The 14161-nt window shown below is 39.1% G+C and overlaps 1 protein-coding gene across 15 annotated transcripts in view; it reads right to left on the bottom strand.

Annotated features, from left to right (window-relative positions):
- FREM1 (FRAS1 related extracellular matrix 1) overlaps positions 1 to 11729 on the bottom strand; it is a 164014-nt gene extending 152285 nt beyond the window's left edge. For 14 of the 15 annotated variants that reach the window (XR_013170415.1, XR_013170416.1, XM_077148152.1 and 11 more), the window contains exon 1: positions 11242 to 11729. The gene's annotated coding sequence lies outside the window, so the exon portion shown is untranslated. The remainder of the gene's footprint in view (positions 1 to 11241) is intronic. The other variant, XM_077148153.1, reaches the window with a different exon arrangement.
- Between the last annotated feature and the right edge of the window lie 2432 nt (positions 11730 to 14161).

Raw genomic sequence — 14161 nt, 5'->3', positions numbered from 1 at the left:
CCTCTATGTGGGATGTGACATTCAGGGGTGAAAGTCTCCCTGGCAACATGGGATATGATTCCCAAGGACGAGCCTGGCCCTGGCACCATGGGATCAAAAATACCTTCCTGACCAAAATGGGGAAAATAAATGTAACAAAACAAAGTATCAGTGGCTAAGAGGGTTCAAACACAGTCAAGAGGCTATTCTGGAGGCTACACTTATGCTAGATATTGCTAATTATCATGGTGTGCCAAACCCCAACCAAAACTATTCCTTCCAACCTTAAAGAAACCTAGGACTCTATCTGTGATTCTTCAAAAGTTCCATGTACTAAGATTACTTCCCAGAAACCTAAAACCACCAGGTGGATTCCCAAGCCAGATAAGTCCTGAAACCCGCAGAGGCCCACCTCTCTAAGAACTCATTCCACCCCCATCCCACATTATCAATTCTTCTTTCCAACACGAAAAAGTTAGAATAGGCAGAGCCCAAAAACCCCTAAAGATTGAACAAAGGATCAGAGGAGAAGGTGGGACTATAATTGAGAAGATAGGGTTTAACAAATGAGTATGACTGATAAATCATTATATTGATATTTCTTTTAGTCTCCAGTGTCTTGGAGCAGCTAGAAGAAAAAAACTAAAATTAAGAAACTGTACCCTATACCAAACTCTGAAATCTGTTCTATAATTACTTGTTACAATATACTTTGAAATGTATTGCTTTATTGTATATATATTCTCAATAAAAAAAGTTTAAAAGAAAAGAAATTTGATGCTAAATGACAAGAAGTTAAATGTTATTTGAGCTTAAGCACAGTTTCTCAAAAAGCACAGAATTCTAGAATTGAAAGGTACTTCTCCCAATTTATTTATAATAATAATATATGTATTAAGTACTTACATTGTGCCTGGCACTGTTATAACTCATTCAATCTTCATAACAATCTATGGAGTAGATTCTATTATTATTCCCATTTTGTACCTGAGGAAACAGATAAATAATTTGGCCAAAGCCAAATAGTGGAGCAATGATTCAGACTCCAGCAGACCAGCTCAAGTGCCTAATTTTTTAAAATTCCACGTTCTATACTCCAGTGCACAGTGGTCAAGATGAAGGAATGGGAGCCCCCAAGAGGTTCAGTGACTTGCCAAAGGTTAAAGTAGTGGTTGGGCCAGCTGCTTTACTCAAATACGTTCAATGCAAATAAATTGTGGAAATTAAAGTTCATATATTGAGATGTAGTAAAGTAAAAAAAAATTATTGCAATACTTAAAACCAGTAAATAATTGAAGTTAGCACAACTCTAATGAGAGTCTTGACTTTCTTCCATGCTGAGGAATGTAGCACAACTTTTATGTCTCCAGTTGTCATACTGTTTAATAAAACTGGGCAGGAGGAAACAGCAATGTATAAAAATTACATTGTTTAAGAATTGCAAATACCAATAAAGTCAAGAAATATTTATAAAGAGAAAGATAGAGAGCACATAAGCTGTCCTAACACTTTCATAGAGTCCCCAAGACACACATAGGCCACATTCAAAAACTTGGTTCGCAAATAGGTTTGTCTAGAAGTAGAAACATATTTACCACAGCCATAGTAAATAGACAAGCTGAGAAACACAATTCAAACTGTAATGCATAAGCTCATCATCATGGAAGATATTTCTGTGGGAAAACACACTAACATATCTGTCCTTGAAAGTCTTGGCCAAAGATGTTGAAACTCCTTCACTCAACTTCACTCGATCCAATGCACCCAACTCCAGGGTACCATTAATGGTTTGGTTTTTTTTTTATCTGTTTTGCATGAGGAGGCACTGGGAATCAACCCGGATCTTCAGCATGGCAGGTGAGAATTCTGCCACTGAGCCACCATCACACCACCCACCATTTATGTTTTAACCATACTCAAAGGGTGCTATGCTGGTTTGAAACTGTGGTGTACCCCAGAAAAGCCATGCTCTTTAATCTTGTTTCAATATTGTTAGGTGGGATCTTATTTACTAAGTTGTTTCCAGGGAGATGTGAGCCACCCAATTGTGGGTGGGACCTGTTGATTAGGTGGTTTCCATGAAAATGTGTCTCCACCCATTCAAGATGGGGTTGCTTACTAGAGTTCTTTAAGAGGGAACCATTTTAGAAAAAATTTTAGAGCCTACACAGCTAGAGACCTTTGGAGATGAAGGAAGAAAATGCCCCTGGGGAGAATGTTTGAAATGAGAAGCCAGAGACCCCAGCAGATGCCAGCCACATGCCTTCCCAGCTGACAAAGATGTTCTGGACCCATCTGCCTTTCTTGAATTAAGGTACCTTTACCTGGATGCCTTAGTTTGGACATTTTATAGCCTTAGAACTGTAAACTTGCAACTTAGTAAATTCCCTTTTTAAAAGTCTTTCCATTTCTGGTATATTGCATTCCAGTAGCTTTAGCAAACTAAAACAGGTGTGAAGTCATGATTTACATAGACCACAGTGCGAATGGTGCTCCCTGGAGTTCTGCAATATGGTGGCTAATCCCTATGTCTCCTACAGTCTATAGAAGAGAAGAGTATTGGCTGCAAAACTCACACTGATTGCCTGACTCTGCAGCCCCAGAAGTAAACAGTCCTTATGAGGGTTTATGAGCATCTGAGCTAATGCTACCCCTAAACCAGAGGCGTTGGCTCTAATGCTACCCCTAAACAAGAAGGTACCATCTCTGGCTTCACATTAGAATCACTCAAACACCACCCCCAGAGTTTCCGATTTGATGAGTCTGGGTGGGATGTGAGCATCTGAAATATTTAAAAGTTTTCCAGGTGATTCTAATGAGTAACCAGGATTGAGAATCACTGCTATAAACAACTGTACTTTCTTTTCTTCTCCTATAAGATATAGAGGTAAAAAGAGTTTTAGTGGCCAAAGACTGAAGTTAAGTACTTTGACATATCTGAAAAACCACTCAACTCTACAAGTCAGGATGAAGTGAGGTGGTGGGACCAGCTGGGAGGTGACTGGTGGGGAAGAGAAAGGGAGTTAGGATGGGTCTGACATTCACAGTAAGGAAGGCAGGAAGCCCCAAATGTGGCATCAGGGAGGAAACCTTTCCTTGACAGCCTGGCTAGGAGGCCAGCCACATGTGCAAGATGTACCTAAGTCAGTGGCTTCTTGACTTAGCAAAATTCTCAGGAGGGAAGGGAAGTCTAAAAAGAAGGAAATTCATGTAAAGTTAACTAGTACAACATTGTGCTACCATGAGATTCAGTTACATTATTAATGTTTTCTTTTGCTGTGATATCGTCAAAGGAAATTACATGTTATAGCAATAAATTCTATTTCTCACTTCCAAGATGCGATAGCAATGGGCATTTATGTTTAGCAGGAAATAATAGATCTTCCTAAAATTGCAAAGTTACTTGCCAAATCATTTTTCATCAGATTAGAAGGGGATTTGAGGCTATGTTTTAAATCACCTGCTGCAAAGCAGAAACATTCTTCATGTCCCTAATGTACCAATTACTTCTTGTCAATTCCTCAGCGAAACAATGGTCGTTATCCCACAGCCCGTGGGATAATGCATGAAAGCAAGTAACAGAGACCTCAGTCAATCAGGAGATCCAAGTTTCTGAGCCATAACATGTACCCTCTAACGTGTACAGGGACCTTGATTTTACCCATTTGAGCCCCCTCACTATCTCAAATATTCTACTACTTGGACTAAACAATCTGGCTTTTTCTACTCAAGGACAAAAGACAAAGACCAATCTCTTGAAGGAAAATAGAGGAGTCAATTCTCTTTTAAAAAAATAAAACAAATCCCCTATAGATTGGGAGAAGAATCAAAGGAAAAGGTAGGAGTTATATCAGAAAATAGGATTTAACAAACAAGTATGACTGCTGAATCACTATATTGATTCCTTCTAGCCTTCAGTGTTTTGGGAGCAGCTAGAAGGAAAAATTTGAAATAGTGCAATGGTAACCTACAACAGACTCTGAAATCTGTTCTGTAACTACATGCTAAAGTATACTTTGAAAATTACTGCTTTTTCTTTCTTTTCTTTGTACATTTCTTATATTTCACAAGAAAAATGTTTAAAAATATCACATAAGCCAATAAAAATAACTACAACCAAATTTTTATATAAAGAGAAAACAGGATAATAGGTAATATTTAGGTCACGCTCTAAAGTTAACAAACCTCATTTGAGCACATGAACTAAAAATAAATATTGACCAAACTGCTCATTTTGAACACTTTAATGTCTGTGAATGAACAGCAACCTGCAATATAAAAACCAATCTATACTATCGAAACTTTCTCCCCCTTGATTTTATCATCTTTACAACAGGGATAATAATATTTATTTCACAGGATTGTTGTAAAGATAGTCCATCAGGACATCCAAGTTCCTGAGCCATAACATGTGGCTAGCCAGAGTCTGGTCTTCATAAGAAGAGGAAAATATTAAAAGTAAGGAAAATGAAAGGGGAGGAAAGCAAAAGAAAGGGCAATCGTGTCTGTAATTTAAAGTGGATTATTGGTACCTCTACTGCTGTGGAAGAATAGACCACTTCCTGGATAATAAATGACAAGGAATCCATGTTTAAGGGGATTACTGGATATCTCAGAAATGAACCTATAATATCTATCCCATCCTTGGTGGATATCCATTCTTCTGGTGCATTTGCCTTTTTGATCCCCATCTTTGTTTATTTTTTTATTATTGCTTTGAAAAATTGGCCCTAATTTATAGGCCAGTTGCTCTCACCATGGGAGAAGACAAGCTTGAACCAGGAAAACTCTACCTTACAAATGCAGGCTTCAGAAGGATAGTGAGCTTTGGGGGCACACTGACTTGGATTTGACTTCTGGTTCTGCCACTTCCTGGTTATAGTACCTTGGCCAAATAAAGTTCTCTTAATCTCAGTTTTCTCATCTTCAAAAAGAGGTTTAAAAACTCCCTGTATAATTCTGTTGTGAGAGCCAAATAAGGTAATGTATGTAAGCATCTATCACATAGTAGGTGTCCAATAAATGCTAGTACTCTTGCTACTACTATCACTACTATTACTATTACTACTACTGTTTATCAAATGCTTTCTATCCCCCTTTCCCATCATAAACCTCATCTTGACCAACTATTCTATCTCTACAAAGAGTTGTCTCCATCCACTCCTTCACTATTTTATTCCCTGAGAGGACCATTTGATTTGATTTCCATCAATTCCCTGAACCAGCTCTCAAAGGCTGCAATGTCTACTATTTGACATAACAAATTTTACTTTTCTCAGACATAAACCTCCCTAATCTCTTTACAGCACCCAACACCGCTGCCTACCCACACTTCCCTCATAACTGCTTTCCCTCTGGCTTATGTGGCTCGTGATAGCTTCTGGTTCTCTCTCTACCTGAACAATGTCTCTTTCTCTTTCATTCGCTCTTCCTTCTCTTTCCATCCCCCACTTTTTCCCCTCACTTGGTCACTTTGCACCATTAAAAGTGTGGCATTTCTTAAAATTTGGAACTCAACTGACTCACTACATATCTACTCCTATTACTTTAGCTATCACCTCTAGGCTTTTATATCTCAAAATTACACCCCTACCCTCTTCCCTAAGCTCCAGTTACATATTTACAATAACCATGTACTGATATTGCCCCTGCCTGGAATGACCTTGCTTCTTTTCTTATTGAAATCCTTCTCACTCATTAAGAGTGAACTGCCTCATCCAAGTTGCCCTAAGACCTGATCATTCTATTTGGAAAGATTCCCCTCCTGCCAGTGCAGAATATTTACATTTTATTTAAACCCATCACAAGACATTGATCGCATCCTACCTGATAATGTAGCTATTTATCTATATGTTAGGAAGGCAGGAAGACTAAATTATCTATTGAATGTCATATGCATCCAACATATATATCAATAAATGAAATCAGCAGTTACAATTGAATTGCACTTTTTAGCATTTTCATCAAAGCAAGAATACCAACACATACCAGTATCTTTAGGTTCTTCCTAGTAAAACTAAGACATCCCAGTGTTTCTTGATTATAGAGATGTTGTCATTAGCTTCATCTTTAAAAAGGGGGAAAAAAGGTTAAGGTCATCATTTCTTTTAAGTGAAACATCTGCTAGAGGTATGCCCCACAGCTCTACTTTTGACTATCTCTGCTTTAACAATGTTCCAAATAAACTGAACAAACATATAGAGGGCAAACTCATCTAATTCTTGCAGCACAAATTCAAGAGGTTTAACAATTATCACTGAGAACACAGCCAAGATCTATAGCCTCAACAATTTGGTTGGAATGATGACCTGAATCCAGGAAGTTAGCATTCAACAGCAAACATTATATATCTATTATATTTGTATAAAAATGGCAAATATAAGTTTGCATTTCCAAAACCCAGTTGCATGTGTACAGGAAAGGCAAGACTTGCTTTGACAGTAATTTATGAAAAAAAAAATTAGTCTGTCTTTAAATACTTGAAGGAGGAGTGACTTTACTATGTGGTTATAGGGTTGAAAACTAGGGAGAAGAGGTGGACATCTCAACTCACCTTTAGAAAAAAACTTTCCCTCAGAGCAAGGGCAAGCGCTGAGGTATAGACACAAGAAAGGGCCCTTGTCTCAGTGAATTAGGTGCTTTCTAAGGTTCCTTGTAATTGCGTGATAGTCTTCCCTGCATGACTGGTCCCTGCCCAGCTCTCTAATCTTTTCTGTCATAATTGCCCTCGCTGCTGATGTGCTGGCAAACTGGACTTCCCTCCATTCCTTAAACTCACTCTACTGCCCAATCTTGTTTCCAGGTTCTACATATTTTGTTCATGCTGTGCATTCTGCCATAAATGCCCTTCCCCCACTCCTACCAACCACCCCATCAGCTTGGCTAAATTCTCCATCATTCAGGTCTCAACCTTCCAGTCCCATTCTTACTTCTTGCATAGAATTACACACCTATATGTACTTAATGTCAGTTGACTGATTTGTCCCAGTGCAAACATTAGAACAAATTAGAAAAACTGGTGGAAGAGAGAGAGCGAGATAGACACTGGCCTGTTTGAAACACTATGTCTTTCCACGACAGCTCACAGGCGCACCATAGTGAAACCCCAGGGTTTCGAATTCTCAAATAAGCATTTCCTTCTGAGGTGGGGCCTTTTGCTGCGATGGAACCAGATCCTGAAAAAAATATATATGATTCATCACCTTACATGTTTATCTGAAATGGCTTATAGAAGTTTCCAGTTCTGGAGGGTCAGGAAGAAATGAAGACAGAATGATTTTCACATCACCCTTACACTCTCCATATTAATCACTTAGGCGATTAGTGAAGTCACAGATCTGTTTATTTCTACTCGATCTGTAAGAAGGAACAAGGCAGAGTACAGGGCTGGAGAGTGTTGGATTAAGAGCTGCTCTTTCCAGTCATTGAGATACGTGAGAAAACATCATTTTCTACTTCTCTTTTCTTTTCACCTATAAATTTGAGTGTTGCCACATGTTGCTTCTTACTAGCCTACACACCTATACTATTTCTCTTCCAAAAGAAGACAAATCTTTATTGAGCACTTACTGTATGCCATGTATTATGCTAGGTGCTTTCTGAGTACCTTGTAGCCCTTACACACACCCAATAAGATAAGTATCAATACCATCATTTTACTCCCAAAGAAACTGGTTCAGTAACTCGGCAGATGTTACAGAACCAAAGAATACTGCAGCCCAGGATCGGAACCCAGTTGAAATTTATACAAAAGTCATTCTTTTTCTTACTACACTATCGTGATTCAACATTTGAGTTCTCCTATCAATACCACCTTTTGGCTTTAAATCATTGATCACTAAAGTTTATAGGATGGAATAGAAACTTCTATTATACATGTTATAATAAAGGAGAAAACTTATATAAAACAGACTTAAAGTACTGTTCTTATGTTGTTGCTGTGTAGTTTTTCAAAGAAATAAAATCACTTTCACAGGAAAAACAATCTAGACTATGAAAGGGATTCAATAGCAAACACCCCAAAACTTTTAAATATTTGATGAGTCCTCCTCTATGAGTTTCTGTCCTTTCTGAAATTCTCTTAAGTTCAAAATGGTTTGGTTTATAATTTATGAAATGAAGAATTTGGGGGCTAACAGGAAATGCAGACATGGATGAAAATAACGTGGCATTGAGTACAACCTCATGAAATAAAGTGGTGACTCGTTTGTTTTAAAGGAAGAACACAGGGAGTGTTTCTAAGTACCGAGCAGCGATAACAGCTGATAGAGTACAGAGATGGGGTCCCAGGGAGGTGGAACACTGAACGGAAGGACTCGGGGCTTTCTTATTGGGTCCTGGATCATTTATTTGCACGTGGTCTCTGTGTGCAGATAGGAAAGCTTGAAGGATAAAGCTAAGAATGAAGAGTGGCATACGATTTTAACAGCCTTTGAATGATAGGAATATTTGGGGCACTACCTTTTAAAACACGTTTTACTCAAATATCAGCAACCCAAGAAATAGGGAGGGACAAGGATGAAACTAAAAACTATTTTTGCTATCTCCTTTAAATTTATGAAAGGCAAAGAATGTTTTATTAAATATATTCTAACTTTGCAAGATCCCTGTACTGTGTCCTCTGGTAGGTAGTTTTCCATCCAAACATAATAGCTTCAGACAGCTGGAGGCTACATTTGTCAGAAAAGCTCATAGATCACTGTTATAATTCTTATCTTGATGGCCAAGTTTTAAAGCCCTTTGAAATGTTGCTCCAGTCACACAGTGAGAGAGGCTACAGATAAAATAGAATTCATTAAGGGAGTGTTTTCTTTTTTTCCCCTCTAGTCTCTCAAAGGTCTCTGTTTGAGTCTCTCACCTGGTAGTACAAAAGCTGTTGAATCCCTTGAAGGGGATCAGGTTGCAAGCTGTGCAAGTATGGAAGTCAGCAAGCCCTGTTCAGACCACCCAGCTCTCCAGAGGGGTAGTAACACCAGATTCAGACAAGATAAGAGGTGCCCTCCTGTGTAACTTGGCCTAAGGATTTCACTGTAAGGAATGACTGCGTGCTCTGAAAAGGTGATATCTGCCTAACTCAGCACACTGGTGGTCTTAGATCTTGGTGCAAGAAAGAAAATTCAAAATACACTTGTTGAAATTTTTGAAGAAAAGCAATAAGGTAAATCTTTGCTCCTATTCTCAAAGCAAAAGCAAAAATGCTCCTACCCCCATATCTGTGTTAAGACTGAGCCTAGTCCACCAATATCAGAATGTTAGAACTAAAAAGATACCAAAACTCAATTGGTCCAACCCCTTCATTTTATTGACGGAGGAAGCGAAGCTCAGAGAGATTAGGTGGCACATCCAAGGTTGATGAGGAGCAGCCAAGATTTGAAAGGTCATGAGGGTCAGAGCCCTGTCCACCTTACTCACATTGGCCATTTTATAATCCTAAGAAACTAGCACCAAGCCTGGCATGTAGCAGGCACTCCTAAATATTTAGGATGAGGAGAGGAAAGACAGGAAGGAGCTCTGATAACTGCATCCTGTTTTCTTTTCACTATAAATATTCAATGCCATAAAATGTGGGGAGAGGAGTGAAACTGAGTTCTTGCTTTCATATGTTGTCAAATGAGGAGCTTAACATGATGGAGAGATCACTTCCTGTTTCTCCCAATCCCTGCAGGCTTGGCCAATCTAAATTCAGTTTCTAGAAATAAGATTATTCCTGGGCATTCCAAGACATCCAGCCCAGTCCAGCCCAACCCAGCCTAGCCCAGAAGCAGAGCACCCCCAGGAGGCTGATAAAGAGTTAGGAGCAGCCTTGCATTTTAAGGTTTCCAAGACAAACATTGTCTAACCAGGCGGGTGCAGGCCAGGCCACAGGGCCACGTGAAAACAGGGTTACACTGTGTCCAGGAGCCTCTGGCCAGCTCCCTTTCTCACTCATGGGGATGAAAAGGCAGAGATGGGAAGGGAGCAAAAAAAAAAAAAGATAAGGTTGGTGGGAAAGTTGGTTAAAACCCCCGGTTTGCCAAACAAGCATGCAAAATCCTGTTGCACAAAAGTTACGTTCAATATCGGCTCAAACTCAAGTTTATTATTTAGACTTGAGGTCTAACATTAACCAACTACACGACAAGAATCTGGTTGCCAATGGCAAGGTAGAGAAGTGCTTATCCACGTATGATCTCTGATCCACCTGCATGGGAATCATCTGGCAGATTCCTGCCCCCCGCCCCCAGGTCTAAAATCCTGTGGGGATGGATCCCAAGAATCTGCCCTTTCACCAAGCACCCAGCTGGTTCCTATATAAGCTGAGGTTTGAGAATCGCTGATGGAAAGAAACAGTAAATGTCATTAACATTTCCTTAGTTACATGAAGCACTTTTTTCAAGTGCTGGTAGCAACACTTTAAAAGCTTTAACTTTAGCCCAGGACAGCAGCATCAATTTTCTAAAGCAGAAATCTGAAGAGCATCTGGGTCACCACGTCTGGCCTGGGAGGTAGCCCTGAAGGGGTGAATCTCCCCAGCCAGATTCCCATGCCATAAACACCAACCAGCCCCGGGAAATGCTCTTTTTGAGCTTTGTAATTCACACTGTTTTGGCAAACTGAGAGTAGAAAGGAAAATTAAATGCTCTAAAAATTATTTCTGCGATCCAGATGAAAACTAAAAAAAACCTATTTACTACAGCACCAAGGAATCCAGGCCAAATCTGAAAAATGAGCAAAGAAAGCCTAAAAATTAATCCAAAACATCAGTACAATGTGATTTCTTTTCCCCACATCCCCATAAAAATAAAAAACAGGCTTTGGAGAAACAAAACAAATGTAACAAAATTAAAGCAAAATTATCCAGAAATCACCTCCTGCAAATTTCTATTCCTTTTAATACCATGAAGATATTATCTACATTGTTCATTTTTCTATCTTATCTTTTCCAATTGCCATTTCTTTTAGCTAAGAGGAAACATTCTTAATTCAGGGGAAAAAAAGGTTACAAAATTTTAAGAACTGACATTTCACTGTTACGTATCATTGAGGATGGATTCAGATGAGAGATACAGATTCGTGTCAAGGAATAAAGAGGACCCCACTTTTGGCATACTGTTTGTTAATACTGCAAGTTGCCACTTTCTAAGGATTAAACACTTGCGAGCAGACTCTGCATACTTCAGTGTCGCTCAGAGTTAACAAGAAGGCAGAGACAACCTCTGCGGCATTGTGCTAACAGAACATTCACAGTCAAGATGAGAGGAAGCACATAAAGCGGATACTTACAGGTGGTGGTTTTCCCTTCCGAACTAGGAAGCTAGAAACCCTTGGAACTGGAGGACAGGATAAGAGTCACTGACCTGGTAATCTCCGGTTTAAAGGTCTTTGAGAGGAATGGGGGAGGAAAACCACCCAGGGAAGGAAAGCGAGCTGAAATTCCAGTCTTTCAGGTCAGCTAAGTTGTAGTTTCCTTTGTACTAAAAATCCATTAACTCACCCAACCAAAAAATAGAGAGTTGAAGCTCACATCCACTCTCCACTCTTTCTGCTAGTCCTCTCCAAAAAAAGGCTGCTGCTGCGACTTTGGAAACTTCCCGAGCTCCAAGCTTCAGGACTTCCCCTGAGGAGGGCATGCTAATGATGTTTGCAGACAGCCCGACCTCCCTGGCTGAAAGCCACAGCTCATCCTGTCCCTTCTGCTGGTTGGATCTGCAGGGACAAAACTGAGCTTTTGTTAATAAGGTCTGTTGCTTCTCTTCCTAGTCTCTTCCCAGCGTCCCTTCTATTAGCTATGTACTAACTGTTCTGCTACTGGCTGAGCCAAAGCAGCCTCTCCCACCCACAGCACACGCAGGCACGCACACTCACACCCAGGCACACACATTCACACTCACAGTGACATTCACAGGCATGTACACACAGGCACACATCACACACACCCTCCCGTGTGTGTGCACATTCACACTCACAGTGACATTCACAGGCATGTACACACAGGCACACATCACACACACCCTCCCGTGTGTGTGCACACATTGTACAGGCACATAGGCACCCCCACACACAGGCACAAACACAGGCGAACACATCCACAGCAGGCACACACAAGCATACATACTCACACACTCTCACACACGTGCATACATGCACATTCTACACACACATAGGCCCCCATAACACACTCTCTCACACACACATACACATGCTCTTTCAACATACTCCGTACCTGAATCTCATTCCTTTAAACAAATTCTCATCCTAGAGATTTTTATTCAAATTCAGACAAGACACCCAGCATTCCGAGGGGAGAAAGGGACATGACTCCTTCTAGCTTGTATCATGGCATTTATGGGAAAAGATAAGATGGAATTAGATTCTGATGTGCTATTTTTAAATATCACCCTAGTTCTTCAGTTTATAAAGCTTTCCATGTATATGGCTGTCTTTAAAAATCCACAAAAATCCCATCATTTCATCTATTTGCTCACAGTTCATGCTCCCACTGATTCAGATATCCCTAGGTCAAGAAATGCCCTCTCAACAGGATGTCGGGAGGAGGAGGCTGGGTGAATGTTTGTTCCTTAACAACTGAAGAATAAAATATGTTCCCTATACTTCATACCAATCAGAAAAATAATTGATATACATACCATATGGTCTAACTTTAAAGTTAGGCATAAATAGAGAAGTTTGAGTAGTATCTCACTTGGGGTCTGGATGCGGGGCTGTGGGATGTTTATTTTGAGCCATGTCTGGCTGTTCTAAACCTTAGGCATAAGTACAAGTCAGTATAAATCCACTTCAACCTAAACTGTGGTTTCCCTTAACAAGGCCACCATACCCCACCCCTTTTCTTAGAGGCCATGAAAGAAGGAAGAGGGACACAGTGAAGAAAAGCAAGACAATTATATGTGGAAGGAAGGATAAAGTACAGAAGAAAGGAGATGAAAAAAGAATGCAAAAGAAGAGGCAAAACAATTATTTTATTTTAAAATATGCTTTGTGGATACCTTGGAAATGAATGATACAAATACAATTATTCAAAGTCACACAAAAAAAACTGAAAAATCTTCAAGAGCCTCTTGATTCATTCCATACACCCTGAGAATAAATGGGTAAAACTTCATGAAGAATCATTACGTTCTTTATAAGTAAACAGACTTTTAAACACTATTTACTAAAGCACAGCTATAACTTTAAAAAGTAGTGACAATATGAGGCAAGTTAATCAAGAAAAGGCAAGAAATAAAGCCATAATAATAACAGATTAGAAACACAATGTGAAATAGACTATTTTGTTCTCAGACAGAATATAAAAACTGCCCAACTTGCAAATATTTTACTTGCAAAAAATGAAGACGGTTCTAAATGCCCTTAGTTGAGACTCAGAATCCATATGATAAAGGAGGGATAGACTATGCGTGAGTAGTTGCATTGTTGTGCTTTTCTTAAAAACTAGGCTAAATACAATTTATAAACTAGCCTATAAACAGAACAAATGTTTATATCACTTGTACAAGAAAAGTACCTTCATCATTGTAAGCAAACAAAAAGAAACAAACTTAGATTATGACCCATTTCAAAATGTCTGCAGAAAGCGTAGTTTTCTTAAAGTTAATTACGTACATGTCACACAGTCTTTGTGCTGAACATGCTCTAGAATTAGCAGAATTAGGGTTATATTAGCCAAAACGTCCTGAAATTTGAAGTACTTGCAGATAAGTACTTACTTATTCTCACAAATAAGTCACTATTTCCCTTATACCTTCCATAAGTGGAAGGGGAGGAGGGACTGTTGAAATAGTACAATTATGAACTTTAATAAGTATTCCTTGAACAAGCTAAAATTCAAAACCAGGGTGTTTAAATAGAACTATCAAAAGAAACAACACAGGATTCTTCCCCTGAAAGTATATGCAGCTAAATCTAGAATTTAGTGCTAGAAAAAAAATGCATTTTAAAGAAATTGTTTTAGTTCTAACTTAGGGTTGGAGTGGTATGACAAATATAAAATGTCACATGTTGGAAATCAGATTACAGTGTTTGGAGTGTAAATCTCTCACTTAATAGTAAAACTTAAGCAGCATCACCACTAAAGAAGAAATGGGACGAAAATGCTGGCTATGATGTCAACAATTCAACATTGTTCCTATGCCAATACAAAATCAGCTATTCTGGACAATACAATGAAACAAAAATGAGACAC

Source organism: Tamandua tetradactyla, chromosome 2 (assembly GCF_023851605.1).
Source record: "Tamandua tetradactyla isolate mTamTet1 chromosome 2, mTamTet1.pri, whole genome shotgun sequence".
Taxonomy (NCBI): domain Eukaryota; kingdom Metazoa; phylum Chordata; class Mammalia; order Pilosa; family Myrmecophagidae; genus Tamandua; species Tamandua tetradactyla.
This window is presented reverse-complemented; position numbering and strand designations above follow the sequence as displayed.